Raw genomic sequence first — 19,206 nt, 5'->3', positions numbered from 1 at the left:
TCAGTAAACTCCCAGATCTAGATCTATACTGGAAGCCGTTTATTTTAGCCTTATTCGTCGCTTCTACCATCAATGTATTTAACTGTATTCTTCTTATGTACAGTACAGGCCAAAGGTTCTCATTCAATGTGTTTTCTTTATTTTCATGACCATTTACTATGAATGAACACATGTGGAGTTATGTACTTAACAAAAAGTGGAGACCTGACCTCCACAGTCACCGGACCTGAACCCAATCCAGATAGTTTGGGGTGAGCTGGACCACAGAGTGAAGGCAAAGGGGCCAACGAGTGCTAAACACCTCTGGGAACTCCTTCAAGACTGTTGGAAAACCATTTCAGGTGACGACCTCTTGAAGCTCATCGAGAGAATGAAGAGTGTGCAAAGCAGTAATCAGAGTAAAGGGCGGCTATTTTGAAGAAACTAGAATAAAAAACATGTTTTCAGTTATTTCACCTTTTTTTGTTAAGTACATAACTCCACATGTGTTCATTCATAGTTTTGTTGCCTTCAGTGAGAATCTACCAACGTACATTTACATTTTACATTTACAGCATTTATCAGACGCCCTTATCCAGAGCGACTTACAATCAGTAGTTACAGGGACAGTCTCCCTGGAGCAACTCAGGGTTAAGTGTCTTGCTCAGGGACACAATGGTAGTAAGTGGGATTCGAACCCGGGTCTTCTGGTTCATAGGCGAGTGTGTTACCCACTAGGCTACTACCACCCTGTAAATGGTCATGAAAATAAAGAAAACACATTGAATGAGAAGGTGTCCAAACTTTTGGCCTGTACTGTATATCTGTTTGTCCTTTTATGCCTGTACAGCACTTTGGTGCAGTGGAACTGCTGTTAAAGTGCTTTAGAAAAGTTAACTTGACTTGACATGCCTGCACCTCTGGGGTGGATACTGCGTCCAGCAGGAAACTTTGCACATGACCTGCTTCCAGCTCTGTAAACATGTTACATAAGGAAATGTGTACTCATCAAGCGACGTGCTACAAAAGGCATTGCTGTAATGTTGCAGTAATGTTGTTTATTGTTATATGATTCTACGATATTGCCGTTGATGTACTGAACACAGTGATGCACAGTGTTAATCACTACTATACAAGAATATGCAAATTAAGACAAAGGTGTGTAAATAGAGTTTAGAAGCAGATCTAACAAATTTATTATGTTTAATGATGCGGGATGTCTGTGTGATAGATGTTGATGGTGCTACGGGCATGTTCAGGAAGCAAACAGGCTGCTGTGTATCTGACTAGCCCACTAGTTAATGCTAGGTAACGTGGTTAAACCAGTTCTTCTCTCTGTCAAATGCTAATGTGCCTAAAGATAATGCAAATAGGGGAACGTCCTCTCAAATTCTGTAGTCCCAAAACTACCCAAAGGCTACAAAATTCTTCAAATGTCAGGCAGCAATATCACAATTATGAGTTCTAGTCACTTGTACTTTACTGTTTACTACCTGGAAATTAGATTTCTCTTATGGTAGCCGTACGGGTTAGTGAGTGATGGAGTAAAACTGGGTAACTGGGTTGCAGCTTGTTTTAGGTGTGGTCTTACCTGGCATAAAACCAACCCTCTTGACAAAACTGGTTTTAGGTGATATGACCTGCATGAAAATATACCTTACACTTGACACCCCCGCTGTTCCACCAACTTAACAAGCCCGTCAACAGTGTAATCATGCATTTTTTTTGGTTTTTAAAAAGGGCTGTCAGTTTGATTTTATTGTGCATCAGCAGTTTCCATTTAAATAGTGCAGTAATCACCTTTGGACCACTCTGTTTATGGCTGCCTCACAGCTTTGTTTGTGGAGGAGGAGATCATGGACTGTGGATTAATCCTGAACCTCTTTTTACAACGTCTAGACTAAACTCATGCAATCCGCTGACGTTGGTCTAGTTACTAACCACAGTCTGCCTGATCACCTCTAATAACAAACTGCCATAAACACCTCCCACACAGCTTCTCCATGACCATAAAAAATGTCCTTCAGGTGATTTCTGTACGCAGCACTTCAAAACTCCAATGGATGGATGTCACAAATACTCCTTTGTTGCATAAATACGTAATTATTCATTCTCTTGCAACATTTGCGACAATGCAGCAATACATTGTTGCAAAATAGGCCTCAGTGAACATGAACATCGTCTCAGAAGATTCCTCAGGTACCTTCCAGCATTAAATGTTTCAAAGATAAAACTAAGTCCGTGAAGAGCCATTGACAATGCACTGGCCATTTACGGTGCTTGAGTAGGTGGAGATCTATGGGGCTTCTGACATCTCGAGGGGGATCGCTGAATGTTTTCACTGTGTGGAAATGAATTTGTGTTCAAACACATAACACCGCTAATCCTTACTCCAAACATCCACGCTTGCTCTCTGAGTGGTGGGGCTTTACGGCTGGCATAGCGCATGCTTGGAACATTTGCTTTCTCCAGATATACAAATTCAGAGTGTGGGATGGCCTTAAGAATTGGGCACTCTGCGCTCGGGGTAATAGTACTAGCAAGTTGTGTGCTTCACCTAATATCTTAATCACATAGACGTCCATGTTATTATTCCATTCAGTTGCTCATCCAATTTTAGAGGAATCATCGGGTGCAAGGCATTTCAAGAGAACATTCAAAGAGTTTGGAGAACCCAGGCCAGGACCCATCAAAGGAATAATTAATTGTTGCAAGATCATCACAGCAACCATGCAGTTTACAAAGCACCATGCTGTCCACTGTGCTTTACACTCTAGCCAAATGCTTACTGTTCTACACGACCGACATATGCTGGGGTAAAATAGACCATGCCTTTGGGCTCACATGGTCATTTTTTCACAGTAAATAGGTCATCACCATCGGGTAATAGAATGCCTCAGGCTTTTTTCAGAAAAACTACAGTGCGGACACAATGCATCCTTTTTATGTAGTCAAATGTCTTGCACTAATGACTGATCACCGTCATCAGGACATAACATGTGCACTTTAAGGAACTTGTACATGAATATTTATTGGTTTTCTCAGACAAACATTTGTACCTTGAGCAGAGGGAATAGACATGGGGCAGGATGACTCATTTCGAACTGGTGCAATATACTACTCTAGTTAGCTAGTGCCAGGTACCAAAATTGAAGTAAATTTGTGCCATGCTGATAGGCATGGGTTAAATCATCCAGAAGGAGGAAGTAGTGTGCTTCATTGGGTGCCTCCTTTTTTATCCTCTTGTTTAAAAAAAAAACAATTATGAAAGATAGGTGATAGAAATAATTACTCATAGAAGAAACTGATAGTTGTTTCGCTTTTTTAGACACAGACAACCATCACTGTAAATCTCAAAGACTCCTGACCTTACACTGGAAAACTATATATAAGTATAATGCCTCACTTATCACCAGGCCAAAAATGGTACCAAGGTGCCCTGAGCAAAATATCCACACTTTGTCCTCTCTGTCTTCCATGCATGGAAGATTTAAAATTGACATTTTGTGGATAAAAGGCAAATTGTTACGCCTTCATATTCATTCACTGCATAACTGCATGCACTGACAGCTAAAGAAAAATCAAAGTGACGGCCCATTCACTGTCCCTGCGAGACGGTGAAGGATGGTATTAGGTTCTGTGTTATTTTATATCAAGGACATTGCTATGGTTAAATAAAACCATGAAAGACCTAAAGTTATTGATGCTTGTTTCATGGTCCAAAAGTGGCGGAACGGGGAGGCAGAAACCACTTCAAACACAGCAAACTATGCCTGCATCTTGTAATTATGTTTGAAATGTGGTGAGTAGAAACTGAGATTTCCAATAATTTGCAAAGTCTTCTGAGATACAAGTCAGCTTCACATGGTTCCACTTTACAAGCTTCAAGAGAAACAAACAAATTGCACCTCATTTGGTCCACCGGGGTTTATTTTTTAACTGCCTCTGGCCTCCGCTAAGGCGCTGCCGGATCAATAGAGCACGTTCAGACTAATGATAAGACAAAAACCCATTGCTAATTCACCCAGCCGTTTTGTCAGCAGTATGGCAAACGTTTATAGGGGATGGAAGAGAGAAAGAGGAGGGGGGTGACAGAGGAAAAAAAAAGGGTTCGTTAAGAAGCATATTTGAGGATGACTGCCTGAGAACAATGAGAAACCCCATGAAGCTGAAGAAGACAATCTTTGCCTTTGCCCTCCTTCAGAGAATAAGGGGTGGGGGGCACTGACCTATACGCAGACATATGGGTCATCTCACATGTACAGTAGAGCGGAGGCTTTTTACAGGATGCGACTGGGGGGAGGGGAGTGAAGTCAGTGTATGAGTATTGTTCCCCACGGAGGGATGTGATGTGTGGGATTTCAGAGGGAGCTGGGTTCGGTCCCATGGCTCTGAAGCACTCTTTCATACTGGCCCTTTTATAATTCGGTATAGAGTGCTGTTTGTTCGGCTGTTCCTCACATGCGGAGCCAAGCAGGCTGGATGGAGGGCACCCATAAAAGGCTGACTGGGGCCTGGCAGCAGGCTCTCTCCCTGTAATTGGTCACTCTTAACAGGAGGCTACGGCTCAAAGTGAAAAGACTTTTGGACGGTCGCTCTCCAAGCCCCCTGCTGGCCCCCATACTGCATCTCTCAGATACAGAGGGAGAGAGAAACCCCCAAGGAGCTAAACACTGCACTGCAGTCAGACTGTGGTCACGTTAAACACCTACAAATGAAAATTTGCCCTTGATTCATGCATGCTGTACTACCATCTCAATGTCTTCTGGTAAACTGCACCGCCATATCTCATTTGTACTTTATATCCTGTACTGTACCTTCGAATGTTACACTGTTTAATCAGTTTTAGCTATTCAATAATACCGTCAGAAAAAGGCACATTTGCATGCAAATATGAATAATAATAATAGATTTTCCAGAACTCCCAGGGGCTGGGCTCACCCTAATCGCTCTCACTTGATGCTCGCTGAGCAGGGGCAATTAGGCCCTATTGAGTACAGAGAGCAGCCGCAGGATGAGGCAGCTGCATTAATGTGGAAATTTGTCTTACCTGAGTTCGTTGCTTTTGTTCCTGTCACCTTGCTCCCTTTTCGGCCATCATGCCTGTTTCTTTTGCGTTCGAATACATCCCTTTTGCGCAGATGTCTCTGTGCTTCCTTTCCCCTTCAGCTCTCAGTCGTGACATAAACATTCAGTGAGAATCACGGCAGATCTTTCCTTGCTTGAACATTCAGAAAATACGTAACACAATGGCTGTCAAAAGAGGTAAAAATTTCTTTACTCTTCTTCAGCTACATTATGAATGTATTAAAGGCCGTAACTAACAATGCGTTGCACTGCTACAAAGTTTATTGCCTTTACACAAGCAATGGCCATGTCATGCTGAAAGTTTCTGTGAAATCATAAGGAGATGTCCACCTCTCCTCTCGAGTAAAAGCTATTCTGAAGGCGCTGGTGTGAGATGGGGCGGCGGGTGTGATGGATGGAGGAGTCTGTGAGTAGGTGATGCTTTGAGCGCTTTATCCGTCTTTGAAAGTAAACTGACCATAAGTCTTTCTCCTCTGTAATGGCCACTTCAGGTCTCCCTCCATGGCTTTCCAGCCCCTTGAGAAAGTTCCTTTGTAAACTGTGGCCTCCACACCGAAGAGTCACGGGGAGCTTCATTAGTGAAAAAAAGGCAGCAAAGGGAAAGGCAGGGTATTCCCACAAGAAGTCAAATGCCTTCTTCAGTTTTCGAACTAATCCAGTCTAATTAACACGTGATTTCTGCACGTGATTGAGAAAAGAGATGGAGTTTAAAAAAAAACAAAAAAACAGAAAAGACATTCATCTCATTTCTGTTTGTTCTGTTTGAATTTGCAATGTGCCTGTGGCACAGTAGGCATAATATTAAGATTTCACTATTTCTAATATCCTTACACAGTATACTGTATAAGGATCACAACTTTCCTTTTAAGAAAATATTCTGATGGTTATATATTTAAAAAATGATTGGGTACTGAGTTATTAAAATAACAGTAATAGCCTGGTTAGTAGTGAAACAATTGAGGGATTTCTATGATGGATGTTTCAAAGCACTTGTATAAATCGCTCTGGATAACAACGTCTGCCAAACGTAAATTTATACACTAATCAGCCATAAAATTATTATATGTTATACAGATAAAGAAAATGTGCCTTAACAGGACATAACAGATTCTCTTTCATGGACACATTTTGTTAGGTCCTGATCACCATAAACCAGGAACATCCCACAAGAACAGAGCTTTTGGGATGCAGTGACCCAGCCATCTATCCAACCCATTTTGGCACTTGCATAAATCTGACATATACAGTTTAATATCTTGTAGGAGAGAAGAAGGAAGACAAACATGAAGTTCTTCATGTCAGAAGAACAGCTGGACTGAGTAGCTAAGCTGGGGTAGACATTGGGAGAGACTGATTGGTCCCTGCTGCCAACTGCTGCTATAATTACTTGAAAGGGGACACAAACATTTTATAGGCATGTCCCAAAGTGTTAACAATTCTCTAAAAAAGAGATTTTTTGTGACCATTTGGGGAAATCAAAACTGTTTGCTCTCTTAGCACATGTCAGGAAAAGCCGCTGTGAAATGTTTAAGGAGAAAAAACGGCTTTGAAAAAAGACACTCATTTCATAAATTCATCATGGCAATATTGCGTCATGGGTGCATTGTTCAATGCTGGTGTGGTCTAGTGTTATTTGAGGGGGTTGTTTGGTTGCTGATGCTCTCCCAGCAAGTGAATGAGGGAACATGGCTGTCAACAGGGACTATCCCAAAGTTTAGGAGAACTTGTGGCTGTGCACGTCCACCCAACAGCCACGTCCTTGGCAGGAATGCTAATGTCACACATGCTGTGGTGTGTTGGCCAATAACTGAACACCAAGGGTGCAGAAAAGATTGATGTGATGAAAAACAGGGTGAAGTTTAAGAACAGGGATATAGCACAATAAGCACATGTTACATTTAATGCATTTTCATGGAGACTTATTAAAGATTGTTTTTACAGCTACAGATCTGAAACCTTTCCCACATTATGGTCATTAATATCTCACACAGCGTCTCCACCACCAAACAAGAGATTGGCTTTTGGAAAAACAGAGTCTGTCCCAGTGGCATTAACAACATGGTCTCTCATGGTCTTGGACCGTGTGTGGAGTTTGCATCCTCTCCCCTTGTTGGTATGGGTTTCCTTTGAGTTCTTTGGTTTCCTCCCACCACCTAAAAGTGAAGTGAATGTCACTTGTGATACACAGCAGCACAGCACACGGCGCACACAGTGAAATTTGTCCTCTGCATTTAACCCATCACCCTGAGTGAGCAGTGGGCAGCCATGACAGGCGCCCGGGGAGCAGTGTGTGGGGACGGTGCTTTGCTCGGTGGCACCTCAGTGGCACCTTGGCGGATCGGGATTCGAACTGGCAACCTTCTGATTACGGGGCCGCTTCCTTAACCGCTAGGCCACCACTGCCCAAAGGAATCAACACTAGGTGAATTGGTGAATGAATTGTTTGAAAGTGTGTGTATGTGTGTGTGTGGCCTGCCCAGTACCCCAGGATGGGCTCATGACAACCTATACTGAGACACTTTGAGACTTTCTATGGCCATCTCTACTGTATATGAGTGGGTTATTTAGATTTATGAGACGTTTTAAGAATCTATATAGTTTTTAACATTAACTGTTGCTGTTGCTGTTTTGGCATTTCAAATCTGCCGGATAACACCAAATTCTGCACAACAGCCTCTATCTGCACCGCAAAAAGATGAGCAAGAGACTAATTTGATCATGAAAGCTGACCATTTATTTAGCTTTGCATGATTCTTCTGGTGTTAATTCTTTTGCAACAGGATGTTGTAAACATGTCTTTGAAAATCAAATTCCTCTGCAAGATTAAGTATTATGCGTGTACATAAAATCAAACCGAGCGATGAGTGTTTATTCTAAAAAGACAATTAATACATACCAGTTGTAAAATAAATTAGCTGCAGCTTTGGGAAACTTGTGCACACAGATCAGGGTCTCTAATGGATGCAGACATTCTGCACAGCTTAGAGACAGAACCATGCTACCATGAACAACCAATCAGGTGCCGGCCTGCTTATCTTGGCCAGTCAGATAGAAACAGCGTAATTGCTCAGGAGGAAAGGCTCCCGCACAGCTATTTAACACATATCATACAGTTATTGTGCAATAGCTGCAAAGCCCTTATCAGAAAGCATTCCTCTTAAGACAAACGTGACTGAAGAGATCCCTCTATTATGTAAAAATGCAGAGCTTCTATTAATCACTACAAATTTTCTGTACCATGAGTCAGGCTCCCAGACCCCTTACCGCTCCCAGCCAGTCCAGGCGCTATGACACAAGCCTCTGAGGTGTGACTGACTGTTTTCAGAAAGAGTTCCCATGTTCTTGATGTAGGGGTCCATCATTGTTCATGCTTCCAGTCAGGAAGCCGCAGGGCCTTCTTGTGTTTGTGCCGATGTGGGAAAGCGGTTTGGGAGACAGAGTGTTGAGATCAACAGGAAGTCCAGGCGGGGTCATTCTCGTCCACCTCAAAACACCTTGTCTTGTGACGTGATGTTCTTATTTTCCCTCAGGGGGTGGCAAGGCTACACAGCAGTTACAGCAAGCAATAGGAAAATCTGATCAATCTGTAAAATCCAGTGTACTAGATATTCCCATAAATTTGAGAGCAAATAAAATTTCAGCTTTCTGTATTTTTTCCTTTTTTTTAAAAAAAAAAAAAATGTTCCTCAACACACCATAGATAAAGTGCATTTGACCTTGGTACCGTAAGATCAATGCCACTTAACCCATTTACAGTGCAGAATGTTTTTATGGCAACATAGGTTGCTGTCAACCTGCCACACTTAAGGCTTGATAATTAGTGGCAAGAACAGCCACAGCTTCAGAGAAGTTCATGAGCATCCAACATATTGTGTTCTGGATAAATTATTCAGTGGATGCAGTCAAATAAAGTGATGAAATTTTAAAATATTATTCTCCCAAAAGCTACGTTTTTTGTGGTGCAGTAGTAGTAGAATTAAATGTTCATATTCGTGTTTCTGTCTGATAATAAAAGGTGTCATAAGCGGTTTAAAATGGGAAATAATATTTTATTTCATATGGCCACACTCAGCACATCATGAATTACTTCTATCTTTCAGTCTGAACCATCAAAGGAAGTGGGTGGGACAAACATCAGCCACATTTACATTTATGGAATTTAGAGCCCTTATCCAGCCCAACTTCGGTAGTTACAGGCACAGACGTTTCAAAAATACTGCCATTTGTTGCAATGGAAGAGGAGGACATCAGATGATGTGCCAGCAGTATGGCTCATGCTTATATTGAGCCCCAGCGTGACAGCTGGGCCAGTGGTGTTGAGTGTGTTGCTCTTGCTGCATATAGAATTTTGTCTTTTGTGGCCCATATACGCATGACATTTAGTTATGTCTGCCACACTGAAATACATTAAATGTCATGCTGCTTTTACAGCACAAACAATCATTGTTTTGTGTATTTGAACCTGTTTTCATTTGAATCGGCAGCGGCTAAGCAAATATTTTAATTGCATTTCCAAAGCCCGTTAAAGAAGAAGCCAAATGTGAGAACGGTTATGAAAGTAGAGAAACAAATGGGGGGTGGGGAATGTTTAGAATGTGCTTTCTTGGCCCTGGAAGCTGTAAACAAGTTCATCTTGACCTCAGCAATGCTGTGTTTGACCCATGGTCTCACAGCACACGACCCGACTTCCCTTTCCCACAGACCGCTGCTAAAGAACTGGAAGAACCTGCGTGTGTGTGTGTGTGTGTGTGTGGGGGGGGGGATGGAGGGGGAGGTGTCACCATAGTATATGAGCAGACTGCTGTGTATCAGTTTCTCAGTATACATGCAGATACTTGTGTATGTGTGTGCATGTGGTTGTCCCCATTATGTGAATTTGTGTACAGTGTACAATTTGAGAGTACAGTGGGGGGAGGTTCCTGGATGCAAAAGTTCAAGTACAAGTTGAATTGTCATATGTACAGAGTACACTGTACAATGTACAGTGAAATTCTTACTTGAATACTTTCCCACAACCAATTAATGACAGTTAACCAATTTAACAGTGCCACAATAAACGAATACTTTAAACAATAAATCTGGACATCATTACCTACCTCATACTGTCTTTCTTGCACTATAAGCTCTTTTGAAAATCTTTAGTTGATATTCTTTTTTAATTAATTTTACTTCTATTTCTATTCCAAAGAAATAAGTTCGGAATTGTGTGGACAGCAAAATAAGAATTTCATTGCATGTAGAAACGCTCATTTCTACTGTACATATGACAATAAATGCTTCAAAATGTTCTTACTACATGCTACTAAATTGCTTTTCTTACTACCTACTTTATTAATAATATTACATATACAAATAGCAACATAAAGAGCTATAAGTACAATTTGGACTATCCCTAATTTCTCATAATTAGGGACATGCATTGGGAGTCATAAAATTGATTACCCTTGTTATAGTGCATCACTACAATTTAGAGGATTTGGGACCTTTTTTCTTACACTCATACACCCACAGGTCAATGCTGTCTATGTGATGACCCCAGTTTTCTCCTTTTCCTTATGAAGAAAACTTTACACTTATCACATTTATTAAGTCTAAAAGGTGTGTGAGCAATACAAAATATAAGATGACGTGTGAGGAGCTTACTTTAGTTTTTTTTTTAAAGTACATATATTTAAAACAATGTGGTTAATTAAACTGTTTTCTAAGATGTGTGAAGATGTAAGGCTGCAGGAAATGTATTTTTTTTCTCGAGGCCTGGGAATTGTCTGAGGTTTTACTGAACACGTCTCAAGTTCCAGTTGTGGTGTTGACATAGCTGTTAAAAAACAGTAATTGAACAAGAACAAGATGCTAACAAAGAACATGTGCTCAGCATGTGAGCTAGCCTAAGATTAATTAGACATATTTTTGGGCTTTTGTAAAGCACAAATGGCAGCAACACCTTAAATATTATTAATTATTATTATTACACCCCTGACTTAAATGTCTTTACAATGTGTGGCCAGTGATATCCTGACAAAATTAAATAACATTATGATCATTATTATGGTTATTATTGATAACAATTATGCAAAATTTTGCCTATAATAGTGCAAAAGTCTCATGACAGTTATCCTGAATTGCACAAAAAATCTCACTATAAAGTGAAGTGATTGTGAGACACAGCACAGCACATGGGGACACAACAAAATGTGTCCTCTGCTTTTAACCTACACCCTTAGTGAGCAGTAGGCAGCCACGACAGGCACCCGGGGAGCAGTGTGTGGGGACGGTGCTTTGCTCAGTGGCACCTGAACCAATAAAAATGGTTTATTACTCTTAGGATTTACATGGTCAGATGGAGGGGAGGCCTCTATCCTGGATTTTGTGCAAATACACCCATTTTGCCATGGATAACCAAAGATTTGGGCCATGGATCCAGATAGCGTATATTTTTTCACAGTACACCCCCTTTTTTGGGGCAGTGGGGGCCTAGCGGTTAAGGAAGCGGCCTCATAATCAGCAGGTTGACGGTTCGAATCCCAATCCGCCAAGGTGCCACTGAGGTGCCACTGAGCAGAGCACCGCCCGCACGCACTGCTCCCTGGGCGCCTGTCATGGCTGCCCACTGCTCACTCAAGGTGATGGGTTAAATGCAGAGGACAAATTTCACTGTGTGCACCGTGTGCTGTGCTGCTGTGTATCACATGTGACAATCACTTCACTTTCTTCTTCTTTCTTTTCTTTCCTTGTAAGTTGTATGTGCAGGGTAGTGTTTTTAGCAAGAGTCTGGTAACAAATCTTGACAAGTTCATTCAGAGTAAGTGATGAACAGAGATTTTTTTATGAGGAGCTTCACCACTTAGGTGTGAGTTTAACATAGGAGTGTTTTCGTGTTTGTGTATGGTGTCCTTTTGCCCTACTTTACACACACACATGCACACATGCTTTTGGAGGACACAGCAACATCAACAAAAGAACAGACACCTACCGCCACATCTGGTGTGTTTACCAAGGCCAAGTGGCCAAGCTGGATGACCTCGAGACAAATAAGAAAAAACACAGGGAAAGTAACCATTACCGTCTGGCAACACCACTTTATGCCTGTGGTCAAGAGTCCAGTTATATGGCTGCCTGTCAGAATATATTTCAGTAGCATTTTAAATAGAAATAAATTGAGCTTAGATCAGCCTAGATCATCTCTGATTAATTAACAAATTAATCATTTTCCCCACCTTTGCTCTGTAATGGCAGCATTCCTAATGTGATGCAATGGAGACTAGGAGACATCAGTGCTGATAAAGATCTTAATGGAATTAAGAGCTGTGTGTACACATTGTCACATTATGACATCTCCAATTTAATAACAGTGGGTGATTTGTGTTACTTGAGCTAAATGTTAATGTAATTATTCAAACGCAAGTTACTCTCCCCATTACGCAACTTTGGTTAGACGATGAGACACTGTTTTTACAATTATGGCAACATTAAAAGGCGAGCAACAACAGAAAACATCCGTGGCTGCCAAAATCACTTTCAGTCTCCTGGTAAACACGTGATATTGTTTTAATCTGATTATGTCTTTTATGCTAAGTTGGATAATTTGTTTGAGTTGATTTGAAGCCCAAAGTAAAAGGTCTGGGGAACTGTATGTACCAACAGCAAAAAGGAGTCATGGAAACAAACACAATGTTAAAGAGCTTTCTTTATTAAAATGACTTTGTGTGTATTATAGTTGGTTTGACACCACCTGATCACATGACTGAAGAGATTCAAGAATTTATTTGACTTCTTACACACAGAGAAATAAAGTTACACACAGGGCACAATATTAAACCTCCAGGCACAAAACTGTTCAATTTCAGTTGATTGTACCTCAAAAAGTACAAGACAGGTCTTTCGTGATACCGTGGTATACCTTTAAAGAACATGGTTTGGGAAAGTACATAGTTGTACCCACGAACCTGCACCACATGATCCCAATTAACCCCAATGTTCCAACAAAAATGCTTGTACATTGCTAGATTTCAGCTGTGCAATAGTGATCTGTGGATCTGACCAATTGTTTGTAAAAGTATGTTTGTAAAAGTAATTTTTTTTCACAGCAGCATAACACAACAAAGAAATGTACATGAAAATCAATGACAGAAAAAAAAAACAGCGCCTGACTGACACAGAAGCGTATAGCTCAGTGGACTAAGACTCTGAGCCTGTTTGTTGAAGGTTGCCAGTTCGAGCCCAGCCTTCCCATGTCTGTGACTCCTTACGCAAGCTCCCTTTGGTCCCTTTGCAGACCACTACATCATACTTATATGTAAATATAATTTCAAATTACAGTCATGACAGGTACACAATTGTGCCTTAAATGGTACAGATGACTAAGGTACAAAAAAGCACCTGCCAGGATAGATATATTATTGTTCTTCAGAAGGGTACTGCCCCAGCGACAAGCATTTGTACCCATATATATTCACACAGTGGTACTTCCATTTCTCTGTGTGTAGGCATTAAATAAACAAAAACAATATTTCTAAAATCAAGCATTAATATTAACACCACCAATAGATTTTTGCTGTAAATAAACAGAATGAAAAAAAAGTTTATATTTATATCTTTCTTTTCGTTAATTTACTCTTTGAACCACGCTTTGAAGAAGTTTTTGATGTCATTCTGCAGCACTACCTATTTCCGACGGAATAATCCAAAACACACAGTTTACTGCAGCTTAATTGCCTGGTTTTGCCAGCTTTGCTTTGAATTTTTACTTTTAATAACCTGTGCCCACCAGCATTCCTGATGCTCTTTGCGTCACACATGTTGTGCCCATTGTTTCTCATGTGCCTCAAGTGTCTTCCTGTGGGCCAGCAGGGAAATGAGGAGCACTGATTGTGTGGAGTTTTATCTGCGCTGCATGATGTACAGCTTAATTACGAGGGGCGGAGAGCATTACCGGCCCTTTACTACTTAAGCCAAGACACTGAAGCCTGTGGCTAACAGCAACATCCTATTTCCTCCACCCTGGACTTTCAGTTTCCTTTTCCTGTGGGAAAATGAAAGAAAAGTTTGGGTTTAGCAGTAATAGATGTGACAATTTTACATCAATCTGATTGTAGGGAGGTAGTAGCCTAGTGGGTAACACACTTGCCTATGAACCAGAACACCCAGGTTCAAAGACACTTAACCCTGAGTTGCCCCGTGGGACTGTCCCTGTCCCCTGGGACTACTGATTATGACTAATTGTAACTTTATTATACTGCCTATGAGTATAGAAGAAGCATTTTAAAGTCAACAACATGATGAGTACCAGTTATTTAATGAAGAGATTAAATAACTTTTAAATTTTATTCCAATTTTTTTTTTTTATTTAAATCTTCCTGCATCTGGGTTCAAGGGTGGTAGTAGCCTAGTGGATAACACACTTGCCTATGAATCAGAAGGCCACAAAGTTCCAGATTCAAACTTCACTTACTACCATTGTGTCCCTGAGCAAGACACTTAATGCTGTCTGTCTGTGGGGGGACTATCCCTGTAACTACTGATTGTAAGTAACTCTGGACAAGGGCGTCTGCTAAATGCCTTATGTGTAAATGTATCTCATCAGGGTTTTAATAGCCTCATGTGGTTTGGATAGTATTTCAGGAAGGATGCTCAGAAACCAAGAGGAATGAGAAGAATTTTTTTCTTTTTCTAATTGAATGAACTGGCTTTACACGCAGAGCCACATGTCACATGATGGCTTGGAAATGGCAGCATGACAGGAAACCAAATTGGACACAACAGAGCAAAAGGGTCCACCCGCTTCACATTATTGCATCACTGAGCAGAGCAGACAGTTCTTTTTTTTTTTTTAAGTACGGTCACCAAGACTCACAAAGTCATATTGAAACAACCATTGTCCAGCCTGATGAAAAAAAGAACTTTCTGCTCTGCCCAATGATGAAAAGATTAACTGATGAAATTAACCTGCGTAATGCTGTGTTCACTCTAATTTAGTAATTTCAGACGACCAATTTTACCATTGCAGCCAGCATTTACAAATGGCTCCAAATGATTAAACTGGCACGAGCTGTGCTGAAACATGCACAAGGCAGCAACACAATATCTGTTCCCTCGATCGCGTCATTGAGCCATTAAGCCGTTTCCCTACTGCTTGTTTGATGCTATCGGAGGTCTTTTGGCACACGTCTCCAGCAGTGTGAAATGGGCATGTGGCAAAGAAGGAAAGAAATGGAGGCCGACGATTGTGCATTGAAGACTGTTATTTAAAATAATTTACATAGTGTACATAGCGCACTGACACCTTTTAAATCCTTAACGATATGACAATGAACTCCAACTTTTACGTAAACCTAAAATGATAATGCAATTATTAAAGTTTTTGCATGTGGTGCATAAACATCCTTCAACCTCCTGTAGATAAATATAAAAAATATTAATATTATTTTCTCCCATTAATAGTTTGCATGTGTAAATTAAATTGCTTTTTTACACGTAAGTCTGCAGCTAATCATGATTGATAGATTGTTTGTTCTTTTGTGGCTAGCGCACTTAGAAATTAGAACTTATTAAAGCCTCTTGTGAAAAATATACACAACTCAAAAAAACTCAATCAAACTGTCCACTTTTGGAAGCAACGCTGATTGACAATCAATTTCATATACTGTTGTGCAAATGGAATAGACAACAGGTGGAAATTATAGACAATTAGCAAGATGTCCTCAACAAAGGTGGTTCTGCAGGTGGGGACCACAAACCACGTCTCAGTTCCTATGCTTTCTGGCTGATGTTTTGGTCACTTTTGAATGCTGGCGGTGCTTTCTCTCTTAGTGGTAGCGTGAAACGGAGTCTACAACCCACACTATTGGCTCAGGTAGTGCAGCTCATCTAGGAATTACATAAATGCATTTCATTAACATAATTATTGCCACTATACTACGGTAAATAATGTAGTTTGTTTTTCTCCCTAACCAAATTTAAAAGGTTAAAACATGATCTATAACGGTACTTATGGTAATTATATATTTGTAATTCATTAGAAACTTTGGTTAAAAGTTTAGTTAAAAATGTGCAAGAAGCACTTCAAGTGTACCTTCATGTATAATGGTGCATTATGCCGGTTCGTCACAAACAAAAGCTGAAACAGCAGTTTCTCCAGGCGTATATTACACTATGTAATGCCACCTGACCTGCCTGAGCTATTTGGAGTTATTGCCAGGATGATCCCACTTATGGGTGGCTGCGGTCCCACACCCTGTGTCTTGAACTAAGACCCATGTTCGGGAAACCAGTGAGGCAGACCTTGTCTACTATACGCAAGCGTGTCATGCAAGCATAAAACATTTGAGAAAGTTAAAAACATAAGAGCAGCGTAGTTGTGTCGGTATGCTGTTGAGACTTGGCCGGTTTTGTCCGCATTTCGACCAACATCTTAATGCCAGGAGGTCAGCTGCAGGCAAGCGTAAAATTTCATGTCACCCTGTAATCTGGCAATATTTCCATGTAACAGCTTGACAGTTGGCAGGAAAAGAGCTGATGACATCCTTTTTTTCCTAATGCCTGTCTCCACTGGCTTGTCATCTGCCGAGGTTTATCATCGGGCGTCGGGGCTGTTTTCATTTAGACAGAAACATCCTAAGGAAAGATCTTATGTCCTGTGCGTGTGCCACGTCCACAACATCGTCCCCTCTGCCAAATTGTTATTTGTGGTGTTAAGAAATCTGGTCCTCCATAATTCTGCCTCATCACATGGTAGGCTCCACAAAGCGCCATTTAAGTGTTTAGGCTTGAGATTGTCCATGTGCTTTCAGTTTGCTATTTTTAAAAGAGGTTTATCCTCATTGAATTATTCATCGCTTGTGTCCCTTTTGACATAGACAGTCCTGGGATCAGACCGTCATTTACGAAATGAAAAAGCTAGCACTTTTCAGACAAGAGCGAGACGTCTGATTAGGCCGCCACAGTGAAAACAGAAGAACTGTAGCGTACAGACAGAGATAACAATTTCCATCACCACAATAACAGTCATTGTCAAAAATATGAGGGTGGTAATGATGGCTCTGTGCGGAATTCAGTGCTCGCAGGTTTAGGGCTAATGGTAGGTATGAGCGGTGTTGGTGTTATGGGTGGATCACGGCCCCGTGCGGCGTCATTTGGAGTCTCCCACGACCACCCACACCCATGCTGCTGCTACCGTGTCATTACTGCAGACAGCCAGACACAAACACAAGCTCCCATCTCCTCACCTGTGGGAGTGTGGCCATGGGAGCGTGGTGTTTTCTAAAGTAGGCCAGTGTGCCCAGTTTTTTGCAGGTGACCACCGTATGTTGTGGAGAATCAAACCTTAGTTTATTGCAGAACCAGGGACGTTCTGCTTTGTCATGAGATGATTATTATGAAAAAAAGGAATTGTAGAAGCACTACATTAAAGGGTCAGGGATTCCCATGAAATGTGTGTGGGTGTGATATATATGTAGTATGAATATTCCATTCACCATTCATTAACAGTGATGTCCAGCTACCAGAGTCATTTACAACATTAGCACATATAGTGAGGACTTTTGATCTATTTGACCAACAAAACAAATTAATTTTTATTATTTTAAAATTAATTAATGATTAATTGTCACTTGTGACACATCACCTCACAGCACCCAGTGCACACAATGAAATGTGTCTCCACATTCTTCCCTGAGGGAGCAGTGGGCAGCCATGAAAGGACATCGGGGGAGCAGTGTGTGAGGACGGTACCTTGCTCATGGGGACCTCAATGGCCCCTTGGTGGTTCGCGATTTCAACCCGCAACCTTTCAAATATGGGTCCGCTTCGGTAAAGCCATCTCTGTTATAATATGTCATAGAAAAATGTGTTTAACAAAAATACAAATGGCCAAGCCAACAAATGTTTCTGAATATTGATACAATGTTCAGTTTTGTCTAGATGCAACAGTGTGGTTTCCAAATTTTGAGTGCATTTCACACTAATACTTCCATGGAAGGTAAAATGTGACCCCTGACTGACCATTAGCTGAGTGCACCAAGGAGCTCCCCATCAACTGGTGGGACCGTATTCTTCGCCACGGCCTTGCTTCAGGATCTGTGATCATGGACACAGTCCTCCTGCTGAAATTGCACGTCCCAACTCTGCACTGCCCACTTTTCAGGGATCAACTAAGGGGACAAATAATTTCAAGAATATGTTCCAGTTCCCATTCCCATGTTGGTCAATAAAATTGTTATATATAATTGTTAGATATGAGATAATATACGATCAGATGAGGAAAAAAACAATACTGTCATGGCCAACGCGCCTCCAGCCCGCTAGAGGGCACCTCACCAGCCTGGGAGATGGCAACCCGGAAGAGGAAATGGAAGCGGGCGGTGGCAAGTATAAAAGGGAGGTAACACCAAGGAGACAGGCCCGCTCTTTGTATGAGTTAAATGAGTTGTATGAGTTTACTCGCCAGAGACGCTAGCTCTCTTACCCACGACCTACGATAATTGAGATTCCCGTAATACGACCTTCGCCTGCCCACGACTTCGAGAATTGCCTGATCCCCTGGAAACCACGAAAGGAACCCCGACCGGAACTTCCTGACTCCAACCTCTTCCTGCCCCTGACCTTGAACCTACCTGACCCCTCGGCTAAGACGGGATTCCATGCTCCCCTACCTTTCTGCCGCCCAAGACCTACTCCCGTCCTCCCAAAGATACCGAACCATCCTGAAACCCGCCGTCTTCCGGTTCTCCTCTGCCCCGGTCCTTCCCAAAGATCCCGAACTGACTCCCCGCTGCGTTGCAGCGCGTCCATTACTTCCTCATTCCTCGCCGGCCAGGCGTCCCCGGTCCTCCTGCCCCGCTTGCCCAGTGTCCTCTACCGGTACGACGGCTTATCCCCACGCCCAAAGTATGTCTGCAAGTGCGTCATCGAATTCCCCTTGTGACAAATACAAATAATGAATAGAAATAAAAAAAGGTAGAATAAAAGGCATAATAAAACAGAACAAAACCTATAACTATAAAACAAATATAAATGAATCTTAAAATTACTTTTTGAAGGACATAATCGGTGTGAGATTGCATTTTATTGTTCTTTCTGGATACTGGAATGATCAACTACTAGAGTTAATTCCAATAACATAATGCAACTCTTGTTATTCCTTTA

General features: G+C 41.4%; 1 long non-coding RNA gene across 1 annotated transcript; it reads right to left on the bottom strand.

Moving 5' to 3' along the window:
* Positions 1-13,456: 13,456 nt before the first annotated feature.
* Positions 13,457-18,208, bottom strand: LOC114763594 (uncharacterized). Its single transcript, XR_003742360.1, has 3 exons — positions 18,064-18,208; positions 17,794-17,883; positions 13,457-14,086 (listed from the first exon to the last, which is right to left on the bottom strand). It is a non-coding gene; the product is annotated as an uncharacterized LOC114763594 (long non-coding RNA).
* Positions 18,209-19,206: the final 998 nt, after the last annotated feature.

The sequence above is a fragment of the Denticeps clupeoides genome, chromosome 14 (genome assembly GCF_900700375.1).
Source record: "Denticeps clupeoides chromosome 14, fDenClu1.1, whole genome shotgun sequence".
Taxonomy (NCBI): domain Eukaryota; kingdom Metazoa; phylum Chordata; class Actinopteri; order Clupeiformes; family Denticipitidae; genus Denticeps; species Denticeps clupeoides.
This window is presented reverse-complemented; position numbering and strand designations above follow the sequence as displayed.